The sequence below is a fragment of the Podarcis filfolensis genome (assembly GCF_964270895.1).
Source record: "Podarcis filfolensis genome assembly, chromosome: 14".
Lineage (NCBI taxonomy): Eukaryota > Metazoa > Chordata > Lepidosauria > Squamata > Lacertidae > Podarcis > Podarcis filfolensis.
This window is the reverse complement of record NC_139616.1, coordinates 3173301-3187978: the sequence shown is the minus strand read 5'-3', so window position 1 is coordinate 3187978 and position 14678 is coordinate 3173301. Positions and strand designations below refer to the sequence as shown.

Genomic DNA, 14678 nt, shown 5'->3' with positions numbered 1-14678 from the left:
TCATGGGGACGGCGGCGGCGGAGGCGGCTGGCGGAGGCGGCGGCGTCGCGAGCTGGGCGGGGGCGCCGGCGGCAGCCTGGTCGTGACGGGTCGAGCCCGGCCGGCCGGCCAGCGGCAGGTGAGGAGGGGCGCCTGCTCGGCGTCTGCCCTGGGGCTGGAGGCAAGGGACTGGGCGCGTCTCCCGGGTCGCCCCCGCCGGCCGGCCTTCCTTCGCCGCCGAGCCCAGCAGCAGGAGGAGGAGGAGGCGGCAGCTGCAGCCGCCCGGCGGGGGAGGCGAGCGGAGGGCGGCGGGGGGGGGGTCTCCTTCGCGGCCGGCGCTCCCTTCCTCTCCTCCTCGCTCGCCTGGCCTTTATTTGAGAGAGAGAGAGAGGGCAGCGGAGAGAGAAGCCGGGCGGATTTGCGAGGGGAAGAAGGCAGTGTCTGCATTGCAGAAGCTCCGTCTCTCTCTCTTTCTCCCCCCCCCCCCGCCCGCCTCTCGCAGCTGCTGGGAAATGCCTTCCTGAGCCGGGATGCTGGAGCTTGGCTCGAGGAGGAGCAGGTAAGGGAAAAGAGCCCGAGTCTGCTGGACCCGGCTTGGTTTTTCAGCAAGCAAATAAATGGGTGATGTACCAAGGTGTGTGTTTGGGGGGTGTATCTAGTAGGTTGCTGGACTGATCATGGCTCCCCAGCATTTGAGAACACCCTCCGTATAGTGGAGGGGGGCACCGGCAAAGACAGGCTGCTAGGCCATCCTGCTGCTAGTTGCCTGCACAACCGTTGCGTTTGTTTGTGGGTCCCCATCCGCATATACACATGGGTTGTGTACTGTTCTCTTCCTCTGCCTCCCTCTGCTGCCTGCAAAAGACGACCTGGCAAGGAGCAGAGTGAATAAGCATCTGACAGTTATGAACGGGGGAGCAGAGTGCAATGAGCTATCATGTGCCTGTCGAACGTGATGCATCTGCAACAGCAGCTAAGAGGGAAACTGGGTTTTTGGTTTTGTGTGCATGTGTGCTTTGGCATGATTATGATTTCTTTGAAAGTGCCACTGGATCACTGCAGAAATGTCACACCTGTAGATGTTTCTATGGAGACCCTCCTGAAGCCGAGGGCTGGGGCGGTAGCCTGTGCCGTAGCTTCCCACCACATGCCATAGTAACGCCACAAGAGGATATGTGGCTTCACAGAAAAGGAATATGGTCCTATTTGCTACAGAAATGGTACGGGGCTCTTTGGTCTTCAGTGGTACTCTGGCAACAGAGTGTGGGAGAAGATGTTGTCACTTGACCCTTCAGATTTGGCCAGGGCCGATGATGTCATCTGGTAACAAACTCTTGTGTCTTCAACAGCCTCTTCTTTCTCCCCCCTCCCCCACAACAGTGCAGTAATTAGCAACACTTAACCTGGGCCTGTGGCATACAATTAAATGCAAATAGCCAATAAATTAGAACAAAATTAATATGTGTCTTAAAAAAGGTAATTCAGAATGCTTAAATTATGGAATGGATATTTGGAATGGTCTGGGTAGTTCTGCATGAAACAACTGAAGATATGATTGGTTTTAACCAGTTAGCTGTTGACGGAGGCTAGCATTCTTTCACCCTAGCAATATGAAAAAAGTAGGTCCATTCTATATGAGAACTCGTTTGTTTTCATATCTTGAAATTTTATTTAACTCTTAAATAAACTGGTACTTAAATGTTTGCTTGTTTTGCACTCAATCTAGAATTATTCATGTCTAATATTTGTTAATGTATATAGATAACGTCTCTCTAGCAAAAGGCCAGATTCCAGATGGTGGGTATGGTGGGCAACTGTGCAGTGTAGAGGACTCTCAGTTCTTTTTCTCTCTCTTGACCCTTGTGAGATGCTTCTGGTAGGCCAGTGAATATAGTTGTTTGGCTTTTCTCCTGGAGGATATGAATTGGGTCCTGGCTCATTACTGGGTGTCAAGGTGCCTCTCAGGCTCATTTCCCACTCTGTTAAAACAGGGGTATTATGAAGAGGAACAAGAAAGCTTATTATTCTTGAGTCTAAAAATATAGCAGACAAGAAAAAAATGTTACTTGCTCTTTTGATTTTTTAAATTATTTTCAGTGCAAATTGATCATATTGTTCCTTACTATTTTTTTAGTAATGAGATCAGAATTTGACCTCCACGTGCATAAGTATTTTGCACTGTAATGGAAGTACAGTGGAACCTCGGGTTAAGTACTTAATTCATTCCGGAGGTCCGTTCTTAACCTGAAACTGTTCTTAACCTGAAGCACCACTTTAGCTAATGGGGCCTCCTGCTGCTGCCGGAGCACGATTTCTGTTCTCATCCTGAAGCAAAGTTCTTAACCTGAGGCAATATTTCTGGGTTAGCGGAGTCTGTAACCTGAAGCGTATGTAACTTGAAGCATATGTAACCCAAGGTACCACTGTATGTATCCCTAAGTGTAATATGTGTGTTTCTGTTTTGTCTTGTTCTTTATTTGCAGTGCTGTCTGTTCGTGTCATGCACATCATGCCTATAATCCTATACCTGCTTACTTCAGAGTAAGCTCCATTAAACTCATTGAGACTTGCTTCTGAGTAAATGTGTAGGAGTGCTTTATGATTGTACTTCTGCTGTCTGTTTATGTCAGACAATATTCATGTATCTGTCCTATAGCTAGGATATTTGGGCCAAGAAGGAGATACACTGAGTTGCAATGGAGGCATTTAATCCAGTCTGTCAGAAGGCTTTTATATGTTACAGGTATTTGTTTTAAGGAGCATGTACATCCCATTGAATTCGGTGGTGCTTACTCTGAGGTAGGTTGTCGGACTGCAGCCTAAGAAAACAAGTTGAGGGGAAATCTGTATTTTATCATTTGTATTTGTTTTCGTTAGACCAATAGGCCTGATTCTCACGAGCGCGTTTGGGTGTCAGACAGAAGGAAGTTGTTGTATCTTCATTTTTCAATCTGGTGGTATGAAATAAACTTTCAAACTGTGGTAGAGATAAACATTTTCTCAGATATTACATTAATAATTTTGTTTTTGTTTTAAATGACACATTTTCAGTTATTGATAGGGCTTTAATGGTCTGCAGTGATGATTGTTATGAAGCAAGCAGAGTCCATTAGAAATTACAGTTGTATTTCATAGAAAGTATAGTCGCATAACACCCCCTCTTAGCTCTTTGTGTCTCTGTTTATAACATTTAAGCTTTCATATGGAAGGAGTCTGGAGCTGTGGCCAGTGTTAGAAACTCAAATATATAAGGTAACTGCCAAATGGCACCATAAACCTAGGTTACGGTTGCCACAGAAGAATGTCTAGGTGCCATTTCCTCCACAATGAGCCTTATTGTTATAATTATTTTTCATTTCATTTCTATACCAACACATTAAAAATCAAATAAAACAATCCCAAATAAAACAAATTCAAGCTTCAAGGAAAATATTTCAGATGCTTCTCTAAGTGACATTTTGCTTTTCCCATATTTATTTATTTATCTACTTAATTTATAGAGCTGCCCCTTAGCAGAAGCCAGTGTGGTTAGAGTGTTGGACTAGGACCTGGGAGATCAGGGTTCAAATCTCCGCTCAGTCATGAAGCTTACTGGGCCAGTCACAACTTCTTAACCTACCTCACAGGGTCGTTGTAGAGATTAACTGAGGAGGGAACCATGTATTCCTTGGAGGAAAAGGTGGGATATAAATGCAATAAATAAGCTCTTCTGCTTACCTGCTTAAGAAAGAAGAGGGGCCAGCCAGGTGGAGATGTCCATTGCCAACCTGGCATCCAGGTATCTCCAGGTTGCAGTTGGACCCACGGCAGTTGCAAAACGTGCCCAGCTAATTGTGAACACTGGCTGGCACTCTCCAACACATCCTTGGGAGGTTTGAATAGGAGAGAGCATTCCTTTACATATGCCCTTTCATTATGTAGTGATGGAAAGATCTCTCTTCCAGTCCCTCTTCAGCCAGACCTGAGTGGATAAATTATAGTATAAGAAAGCTGGGCTTACTTTCCACTCCAGCCATAAATATTCCATCCCTAGTGCTTTTCTGAATGGTGAAATTGGACCAATAATGACCTCACAGGCTTTTTTCTATTTGGAGGCTGATCCTAAGACTGAAGTACCTCACCAGACTCCTGTGTAAGCTTAGCAGTCGTGGGATAAACGGAGAAGCAGAGTGTAGAACTCAATGGAAAGTTCTCCCAATGGAGAAGTGTTGAAAATGGAATCCTTCAAAGATTGATATTGGGACCTATGGTTTTTAACCTGTGCATAAATGACCTAGAGTTAGGGTAAGCAGCAAGATAACCATGCTTGCTACTGATACAAAATTGTTCAGAGTGTTTAATGCAAAAAGGGATTGTGTAGAGGCCCAGCAGTAAAATGGCAAATGAAATTCAGTGTAAGCAAATGTAAAGTGATGCACATTGGGATGCCCATGGCGAATGAAGAGGAACAAGAGCTTGAGGTCATAATGGATGGCTCAATCATGATGTTGACCCAGCTGTGAATTCCCTGTTAGGCATAATTAGGAAAGCAGTATATTCCTTTTCTTATCACAATCATGTTATATAACCACATTTGAAATACAGAACATAGTTCTGGTTACCTCACCTCATAAAGGATATTGTAGAACTGGAAAAGTTTCTGAAGAGGGTAACAAGAATGATCATGGGCTGGGAGCAACTCTCCTATGAGGATATGTGATAACATTTGGTTTAGAGAACAGGGAAGTAAAAGGAGACATAAAGGAGGTGCATAAGATTATTCCTGGTGTGGAGAAATAGATATAGAGAAGTTTTTCTCTTTCTCTAGTCACACTAGAACACAGGGCCATCCAAAGAAGAAGAAAATAAAGTACTTCTTCACACAGTACATCGTTTGTGTAATTTGCTGCCACATGATTTAGTGATGGTCGCCAACTTGGATGGCTTTAGACAAATTAATGGAGGATCAGGGTCTCTTGCAAATGCCATCTTCTCAGGAGGTCCCTTGTGCACAATATAAGAATCAAGTCTTTAGTGCTCTATAACTTCCCCTTTGGAGTTCCCTCCTGTTAAATATTAGATAGGTGCTGCCTTGGTTGTCTTTTAAGCACCTGCTGAAGGCCTTCCTCTTTCCACAAGCATTATACAGTGGTACCTCTGGTTACGTACTTAATTCGTTCTGGAGGTCTGTTCTTAACCTGAAACTGTTCTTAACCTGAAGCACCACTTTAGATAATGGGGCCTCCCGCTGCTGCCGTGCCGCCGCCGAGTGATTTCTGTTCTCATCCTGAAGCAAAGTTCTTAACCCGAGGTAATATTTCTGGGTTAGTGGAGTCTGTAACCTGAAGCGTATGTAACCCGAGGTACCACTGTAATGGGAGATCTTTTCCAGTATGCATCTGTATTGGAATTGTTTTTAGTTTCTTTAAGATGTTTTGTTTTGCTGCTTGTGTGTTTGCTACTCTGGAATCCTTTTGGGAGGAAGGGTGGGATATAAATTTAATACATAGAATAAATAATCAAATAATAAATACGGCTATCAAGAACTACAATCAAGGGAAGTATTAGTACTGCTCCATTCCTCCTTAGTTTAAGAAGTTTAAGAAGAATATGGACAAGAAGAATATAGACAAGTTGGAACGTGTGCAGAGGAGGGTGACCAAGAGGATCAAGGGTCTGGAAACCAAGCCTTCTGAGGAGCGCTTGAAGGAACTGGGTATGTTTAGCCTGGAAAAAAGGAGACTGAGAGGAGATACAATAGCCATCTTCATATATCTGAAGGGCTGCCACATGGAAGAGGGAACAAGCTTGTCTTCTGCTTCAAGTTATAAGACAGGAGATTCCGACCAAACATCAGAAAGAACTTTCTGACAGTAAGAGCTGTTCGGCAGTGGAATGGACTCCCTTGGGAGTTTGTGCGCTCTCCTTCACTGGAGGTTTTTAAGCAAAGTTTGGATGGCCCTGTGTCATGGATGCTTTAGCTAAGATACCTGCACTGGGGTCCCTTGCAACTCTACCATTCTATGATTCTACTAGCTATGCTGAATATGTTCTCTCCCCACTATTGGAGGTCGTATGCCTCTGTATACCAGTTGTATACTCCAGTAGGACTCACAAGTAGGCAGAATGCCACGGCATCCTACTTGTAAGCTTCCAATAGGTATCTGGTTGGTCAGGGCTCTTCCTAGGTTCTTACCCACAGTTATGGTAGCACATCACAAAATATGGTGTGCTGAAGTTGTAGATGGTTTATCCAGTGCAAATGATTAGTGATGGAGTTGTAAGTATAAGAATTTTTAAAAATACGTTATATTGTGTGTAATAACTTTATTGTACTTTTAGGCCTGCGGTTCAATCTGCATCTGAATGGTGCTGGATGGGGGAATTTTTAATTTTTCCATCTTACTGAATGCCCCACTTTAATAAGAATTTGCTTTACTGTGTTGCCTTAAGTAAAATGAATTAATGCTTTAAAACGAAAAATCAGTGGTTTTAAAATTCATTCTTCAAAAGAGCTGGTAGAAGGCAGCTAAAGCAGCAATCTGTATTTTTCTAAGGAGGAAGACTGGAACTTGGTCAGTGAATCTTTCATAATTGAAGGCTGCGGCTTCCCTTCTTCTTTTCAATTTTTAAAAGACTTTTTAGATTGAGATATTGGTCATGTCATATTGAACCACAGCTTAATTAAACTCTGTTTTAATTTGAACAAGACCATGTGACAGAGACCATGCTTTGCTCCCCTGTTCCATTTCAGCCCACTGAGAAGGAAATCAGAGACTGGCTTGCTAAGTGTGAAGCAGCACTCATGGTTTGTCTGCTAACAAACCACAATCTTAATTCAAGGATTGTTGGAAGACAAGCAAGTAAGGAATGCTGGTTTGCATGCTGCTGTAGCTCCTGGCACACTGATGAAAAGAGTGGGCGAGGAGCAAAGTGCACTTTTACATTATTTTATTTGTTTGCTGTCCTTAAAATGAGTCAAGGACAATGAACATCAAACATATAAAATATACAAAATGTTTTACACAATACAGTAAACTAAAATTATATAAAACAAAACAAAACAGCACCTTTAAGAATTTTAATTGATCATTTAAAACAAATATTTGTAAGTTGCTGATGAGGAGCCATCCACTTATTTCTCAGATTGTGGCAGCCTGAGCAAATAACAATGTTTTCAGTTGGTGCATGAAACCTAACTATGTGTGGCACAGATACACTTCTAAATGTGGATCGTTCCAGAGTTGGGACCCTAAAACAGATAAAGCTTTTCTATACATCCCTTCAACCCCAGACTTGGTGGGGAATGCAAGCAGAGCCCCACCCCCTTAGGTTTTGAATTGGTTGGTAGTGGAGGAGGTGCTCCTGCAGATATTTGGGGCCCAAGCTGTATATCATTTTGCAAACCACCGTTGACACTTATATCAAGCCTAGTAGCATACAGGCAGCCGTTGCAGAACTTTGTAAGGTGATCCTACCTCATTGAACCAGTTAATAACTTGGCAGCCACATTCTGTCATAGTTGCTGATTCTGGGCCATTTTCAAGCGTAGCTCCATGTGGAGCGCATTGCAATAATCCAAACATGAGGTCACTGAAGTATGGATTTCAGCAAGCAGGACCTCCCAGTCCAGGAATGGGCCTATCTAGTGAAAGGCTCTATCTGCCACCTAGACCTCCGATGACGACTCTTGATCAGTGCCCACAAATGCTGAACCTGCTCCGTCCAGGGGGAGTGCTGCTCCACTCAAACAGAACATCTTACCAATTAACAGCATTTTCTGCTGTTATCCTTGCACTTTAGAATGCCTTTCCCTCTGCCATATGTGAAATATTATCAGTTGTTTGCTTCAGAGGTCTTGTAATACTGTATCTTTTTGTGCAGTTTCCCTGATTCCTAGGATTAGCACTAGAATTCTGTTTTTAACTGTTTTATGATATTTTACTGTGTTTATGTTGATTTGTATTTGAACACTTCTTGGAAATGTTTAAATCAGTAGCTTAAAAATAAAAGGGTAAAGGTAAAGGATCCCTGACAGTTAAGTCCAGTCGCAAACGGAGCCAGTGTTTGTCCACAGACATTTTTCCCGGGTCATGTGGCCAGCATGACTAAGCCGCTTCTGGCAAACCAGAGCAGCGCACGAAAACACCATTTACCTTCCCGCCGGAGCGGTACCTAATTATCTACTTGCACCTTGGCGTGCTTTCGAACTGCTAGGTTGGCAGGAGCAGGGACCGAGCAACGGGAGCTCACCCTGTTGTGGGGATTCGAACCTCCGACCTTCCGATCGGCAAGTCCAAGCCGCACGGTGGTTTAGACCACAGCGCCCCCCATGTCCCTTAGCTTAAAAATAGATTTAGGTAAATAAATTTTAGCAGAGCAGGGATGAGGAACCTGTGGTCGTGCAGATGTTAGTTGGCAAACCCTAGAACCCTTAGATTGCTAAGATCTCAAGAAATGTCTTTTTATTTAGAAGCCTCTTGTGCTGTATAAGCAAACCTTTTGGGTCAGGGATCTTGTCTTTTTCTTTTTTTGTTTATGCAACTTTACAAAGCACCATTTACCTGGTTATGCTGTTTAAACAGTAATAGTGTCATTTAATCCTTTTAAAAAATGTAGCGTACAAAATTGTGTAATGAAAGTTGCTGAAAGGAAATGATGTTAGTTGAAAGAGATTTGGAATGGAATGTACCAAAGTTCTTAAAGGAAGCAGCATTGCCTCATGGAGCTCTCTCTAGACATCTTGGGAAAGCTCTTCTGTTGCCTCATTCAAGGGAAAGAGAGAGGGCACTTTTGCTACAGGGAGTCTGCCGAACTAGTGTGCATCTCATTTAACTGTAGTACCTCATAGTTCCTTCCTTCATAAGGGAGGCCTTTGGGAAATGACTGTACTTACTGAGGTCCGCAATTCTTCCTGCTTAAAGTGTTTTGTGTTCACTTTAATTTTCAGTTGTAGTTAATGCCTTTCATTGCTCTGTTCTGTGATGAAAATTGTCTATAGGATGGAATTTTGAAAAATACTTTCCCATTTGCTGGTGTTTGGGGAACTCTACTCATTTCCTTTCCTGCAGTCTCTGTCTCCGGGGGCCATGAGAATATTGAAGTTAGAAAATGCAGTCATCGCGGGATGTGTGTGTGTGTTGTTAATTAAATAGTTGGTATTACAACTGGAAGGAAATAAAGAGTGATTGTAACATAACTGGTCAAAGCAGACAAAAGGAAAACACCAGGTACAGAGGATATATAGTAGTAGCAACAGCTTGTCCAACAGCTGCTCCTTTTCACCCAATCCTGGGGTGAGTCTATATGATCATTTCCACTGGAGAAAGCATGTCACAAGTTGAGAATTTTCTAATTATCTCATAGTTGTTTGTTTTAATGAATATTCACCCATGTGATGAAAATAATTGTGATGATTTATATTGAACTTTATCTTTCCCCAATGAGATTAATTTGCGTATTGGATTTACGGTACAATTGCAATTTACGCACATTTAACACATATGATTTCAACTTTATACGGATGAAATCTAGCTGGTTGAAATCACACAGATTAAATGCACAGAAAGCTTAAAAGCTCCTTTTGCTCAGGGTTCTTTTAACACAGAAAGAGCTGTTAAGTTCTCAGGTTTACTTCCGAGGATCTTGGAGGGTTTTGCAAGATCTTTTAAGAACATGGATGACACTGTGAGATCTGCCTTCCTTAGGGAGCAAGGTCCGCTCAGCACACGGCTCCAGAAAGGTAAGGATGGTCACACAGGGCCATTCCAAGGTTTCAGTATACAGGTTTTTGCGTATACGGACCATCCCCGAGTTGTAACCCCTGCACAAGACACAATGGTACTGTATTTGGTTTTTAGTGTATATGTGCGTGCTTTTAGAATGCAATGCATTTCAACATTCTTCTCTGAATGGAAATGCAGAATAAAAATATGATTGAAAAATAAGAGAGTTTTTTAAAAAACCTATTTTTTTGTTATTGTTTATCTTCAGCTCCAGATAATCCCCATCCTGATCAAGAACACATGGGGAGACGGTCAGATGGCTATGTTTTTCAAAATTATAGCTTAGTAATTCAACTTCCCTGAAAAATGAAAAGGCCCTGTTAATGTTAGTTTACCTGGGATAGGTTATAAGTGTTGCTCAGGAACTTTGATTTATTTCAGAAGGTGAATAATATTGCAAAACCCTGATAATTTAAGCAGTTTGCTAGCTTCTGAGAATTTGGAAATTATGAAGTTGATTTGAAAATCACATCTTCTGTTTTATGTGTTTCAGTTTTAATTCTTGAGGGAGACTTCTCTGAACCTACCACTTAAATGTTAAGGGCCAAACTAAGCAGTTGAAGGCTGCAATCCTGTGCACTTTTACCTGGAATAGGATTGCACTGCAAGCAATGTTAGAATCTGAAATATAAAAGCTAGGTGCCCAATGGCATCTTAAACCTAGGTTTCAGTTGCCACAATGATATGGCTAGGCATATATTTTTTTTACTCAATTAGAAAAGCAAATGAAGAAAAGGTGTGGGATTTAGCTGAAGATGGAATAAACGCTGTGCACAAAAGACAAGTTATTTTAGAACAAAGAAGCAGTCAAGTGGAAAAGTAGTCCAGAAGAGATGTGACTGCAGTTTCATTCTAGCAAAAGTAAAAACCAAGCCTCTTTTACTTAATTAGAGCAGGATGCTTTCACAAACCTGTATTTTTATAAATTTGTGAACAACTTTGCATAATTTATTTGGGTTAGGTTTTTGTTTTGTTTTTTGCAATTTGTGGTATTTGGAGGGTTGAAACCAGCCATACCCAAAGAGGTTATACAGTGGAACTTAAACTTAGGCATGTATAGGACAGTAACACCCAGTGAACTTCATGGCTGAGTGAGGATTTGAACCCAGGTCTCCCAGTTTGTAGACCTACAAACACTCTAACCACTACACCACACTGGCTCTCACTGAGGTGAACCTTTTTTCTTCTCCATTTTGTAGAGTCACAGCTTCTCTGATAGGTGGAGCTGTCAGTGAGGGGCATTGTCTCATTGTGTCCACTCATGTCCACATGATTATTTGCAAAATGCGAATGTTTTTATTTCTGTAAAGCAAGGCTCTTCCCTGTAAATCAGTGGTGGCCAAACTCAGCCCTCCAGATGTTTTGGGACTACAATTCCCATCATCCCAGACCAGTGGTTCTGTTAGCTAGGGATGATGGGAGTTGTAGTCTCAAAACATCTGGAGGGCCGAGTTTGGCAACCACTGCTGTAAATGGTACAAGAGCACTCCTGCAAATTTTTTTAAAAAGAAAGGTGATGCTTCACTATTTCAAAATCCTTGGTTTCTTTGAAGGTTTGCCCCCACCCCAAATTACCATTGCAGCTATAGTGTGTTAACTCCATAAGTGTGGATGGGAGGAAATCTTTGGGAAATGTTTGCACGTTGTTGTTGTTTTTTAAAGCGACCCTTTTATATTGATAACTAGGATTTAGCATGAAAACCCTCATAGGTGGTTGATACAAACCCTAACATATCATTTCGTCTGACATAAAAAAAAATGAGTTTTCTTAAGAAGAGGTACTTCTTTATTTAATTTTTCACTTCCAATAAAGAAATGCAAATAATACTGACCACTTGTAATTTGAATTATAAAACGTTGATAGGTCATCCTGGCATCCCTTGCACTTAAAATATCATACAATTACATCCCCCTTTCTTCTATTTCTCAAAGATTCAATTTTATAGCATGTGCGCCAGTTTAGAGGTTGTTTCCCACACTGCAAAACTATAATTTTCTCTTTGAACAGCCTTATCTCCCCTCCTGCTCCCCCCACCCCGCAAGAGAGAAGCAATCCATTCGCTTGCAAACTACCTGCACAGATTGCTCTTTAAGGGGAGAGGTGAAAAGCAGGGTGCTCCCTGCCCCCTCCCCTCCGGCAAGAGAGAAGCAATCCATTTAACTCTTCCCAGTTTGCAAACCATTTGTTTGCAAATTGTACAACAATGGAAAAGTTCCCTCTTCAGCAAATCAATAGGCTTCCTGGAGAGCCTGTGGAAAGGGAGCCTTTGGCTCTCCCGCCCAGCCAGAGGAGATCTCTATTGCAAACCATGTGACTGGAAATCTCAGTTTGGTCTCAAGAGGGCGGTTCTGAGTCATGACTGGCAACTGGCTCATTTTGGTGACTGGTTCATATTGAATGCTGACTGCAAGACACAAAGATGCAGACCTACAATAAAATGTTGCAAGGGTATCCCCAGCCTATAACAGGAATGTCCAAATTCACAGCCCCAACTAGTCTTGCAGTCTCTTTCGAGACCTCCTGAAAGCATCCCTCAGTGTGCTGTATAGTGCAGAGAGAAGCTCAAGATTTTGACTGTCTCTCAGCCCTGAGCCAGAGCTCTCTATAGCTTGGAGTAGGAAAGTCCAGGGTAGAGTTTTTAACTCTCATGTTATAAACCCCAGACCTTAATGCTAATCACCAGGCTACCTTCAAGGTGCTAGGGGGTCAAGGAGGTTGGTTCATCCTTTCTTCCTCCTTTTCATCATACAGTAGATGCTTTAGAAATCCCGTGACTCAACTTCCCTTAGTCTTTCTTAGGCACACACTCCCTTACCAACTTCTAGTTTATTTAGACCCGATTTTTTCCTTCCATGTGGTAGAAGTGAGAGCGGCACATAGAAAACAAGAGAGGAATCTAGGGTATAGAAGCCCGTCCTGATAAGGATGCACTGCAGTGTTGGGGTTACACTGTACTGTTTTATTCTTTTGATGAAGGGTGGTATATAAATTTAATTAATAATAATAATAATTTTGTGGTGAGGCTTTACTTGTTTATTTTTAAAAAGCAATCTTTTTGTTATACACACAGGCTTAGGTCGAGAGACAGCGGAGTCCGCCTCTGGGGGTGAAGTCAGACTGCTGCGTTAGCAACCCCCAAGTGACCTCCCCAGCATCCAGGCCTGGGTGGTGTGTGTGGCGGTGCTGGGCTGCCCAGGGGACAAGGGTCCTCGCTGCTGTGGTCCATAGGAAAGCAGAGCAAGATGTTTGGCACTAGCTGTGCAGGAGTGCCCGGAAGGAGGCATGCAGGGCACCATCCAACCCCCTTAGGGACTCCACTGCAGATTTGTGTTGAGCTATTTCTTCTCCCAAAGATATCCCACAAAGCAGTGGGCGTTTTGGATAATAGTTTTTCTTTTCCTAGATGGGCTACTTTCCCAGGGCGACGAGCCGCATCTGCCCTCACTTTGCTCTATAGCACATGCAGCAGGGCTGAGCAATGTATGGCTTTCGACATTGTGATATATCACCAGTTAAACCAGGCATAGGCAAACACAGCCCCCCAGATGTTTTGGGACTACAACTCCCATCATCCCTAGCTAACAGGACCAGTGGTCAGGGATGATGGGAATTGTAGCCTCCAAATATCTGGAGGGCTGAGTTTGCCTATGCCCGAGTTAAGCATTGCAATATACCAGTATATCATGATAGAAATATGTAGAGGTAAACAGGCTAATATCCTGGCTATTTAGGGGTCTAAAACCGAAACATTTTTTCTTACCTTTAACATACTGCTGCAACTATTACAGTGGTACCTCGAGTTACAAACGCCTCAGGTTACAAACGCTTCAGGTTACAAACTCTGCTAACCTGGAAGAGTTACCTTGAGTTGAGAACTTTGCCCTGGGATGAGAACAGAAATTGTGTGCTGGCGGTGCAGCGGCAGGAAGAGGCCCCGTTAGCGAGAGCATGCCTCTAGTTAAGAACAGTTTCAGGTTAAGAACGTACCTCTGGAATGAATTAAGTTCATAACTAGAGGTACCACTGTCTTTTAAAGTACAGAGCAACAGGGGTGGCAGGAATCATGGGAACCATTTTCCCCCAGATCATGATTTTTTGTGTAGCACACACATACAAACTGACTCATGATGTATCGCCATGTTGAATATGATGAAACTGTTAACACGGTTTGGATTTCAAACGGATTTGGACGATGTATTGATACAACGCCCAGCCCTAATGTGCAGAAACTGCCTTCTTGACCTACTATTGGGCTCATCCAGTCCATCCAATGGAGCCTGTCTTCACATGCAAGGGAAGTTCCTAACTCAGAGAGGGTTTGAGTCCCATCACCTGGTTTAACTGGCCAATCAAAGCCATTCCTGGGATTGTGGCCACTGTTGCATGCTGGCAGTGCAGGGTGGGGATCAAAGCTGGGCAAACGACCCCAGAAGGAGCCCACCAGAGGTGCTACCCCTCCCCCAACACCCCATATACCCCTTGTTGAGCAACAACAGCTCTAGCTGTTAGTGGTATAAAGTTGTTATACCACTGATTTAAAAAAATACAAGTGTTCATGATTTACTCAGATTTGTTCATTTTTAAATAATTGAACACAAAAGTCTTTCCTATGTTTTTTTTAAAAAAAATTCAAGTAAAACTAAGTCATGCTTTGAATATCAAACAGTATTTTTGAAGATCAAGGAAGCTATTACTTTAGTCTTAATTTCCGCAAATAAATATAATTACAATAATTTTTTAACCAAAGTTTTAATGAATCTTGTAAGGAGGATAAATAAAAACAAGCACTGAAGACTTTCAGATACAAGTTTTTAAGAATAATTAGTATTTGTCGCAGTTTCATGCAGCTGTTGATTTTTTGATCGGACACCTAAACTGTTGTAGTTGTGAGAACTGCAACAATCACATGAGAGCTGCTTCTGCAGATAAATGGT

At 42.6% G+C, this 14678-nt stretch overlaps 1 protein-coding gene across 3 annotated transcripts in view; it reads left to right on the top strand.

The window, feature by feature from the left end:
• Positions 1-457: 457 nt before the first annotated feature.
• Positions 458-14678, top strand: part of OTUD7A (OTU deubiquitinase 7A) — a 109330-nt gene continuing 95109 nt past the window's right edge. For all 3 annotated transcript variants that reach the window (XM_083586357.1, XM_083586354.1, XM_083586353.1), the window contains exon 1: positions 458-538. The gene's annotated coding sequence lies outside the window, so the exon portion shown is untranslated. The remainder of the gene's footprint in view (positions 539-14678) is intronic.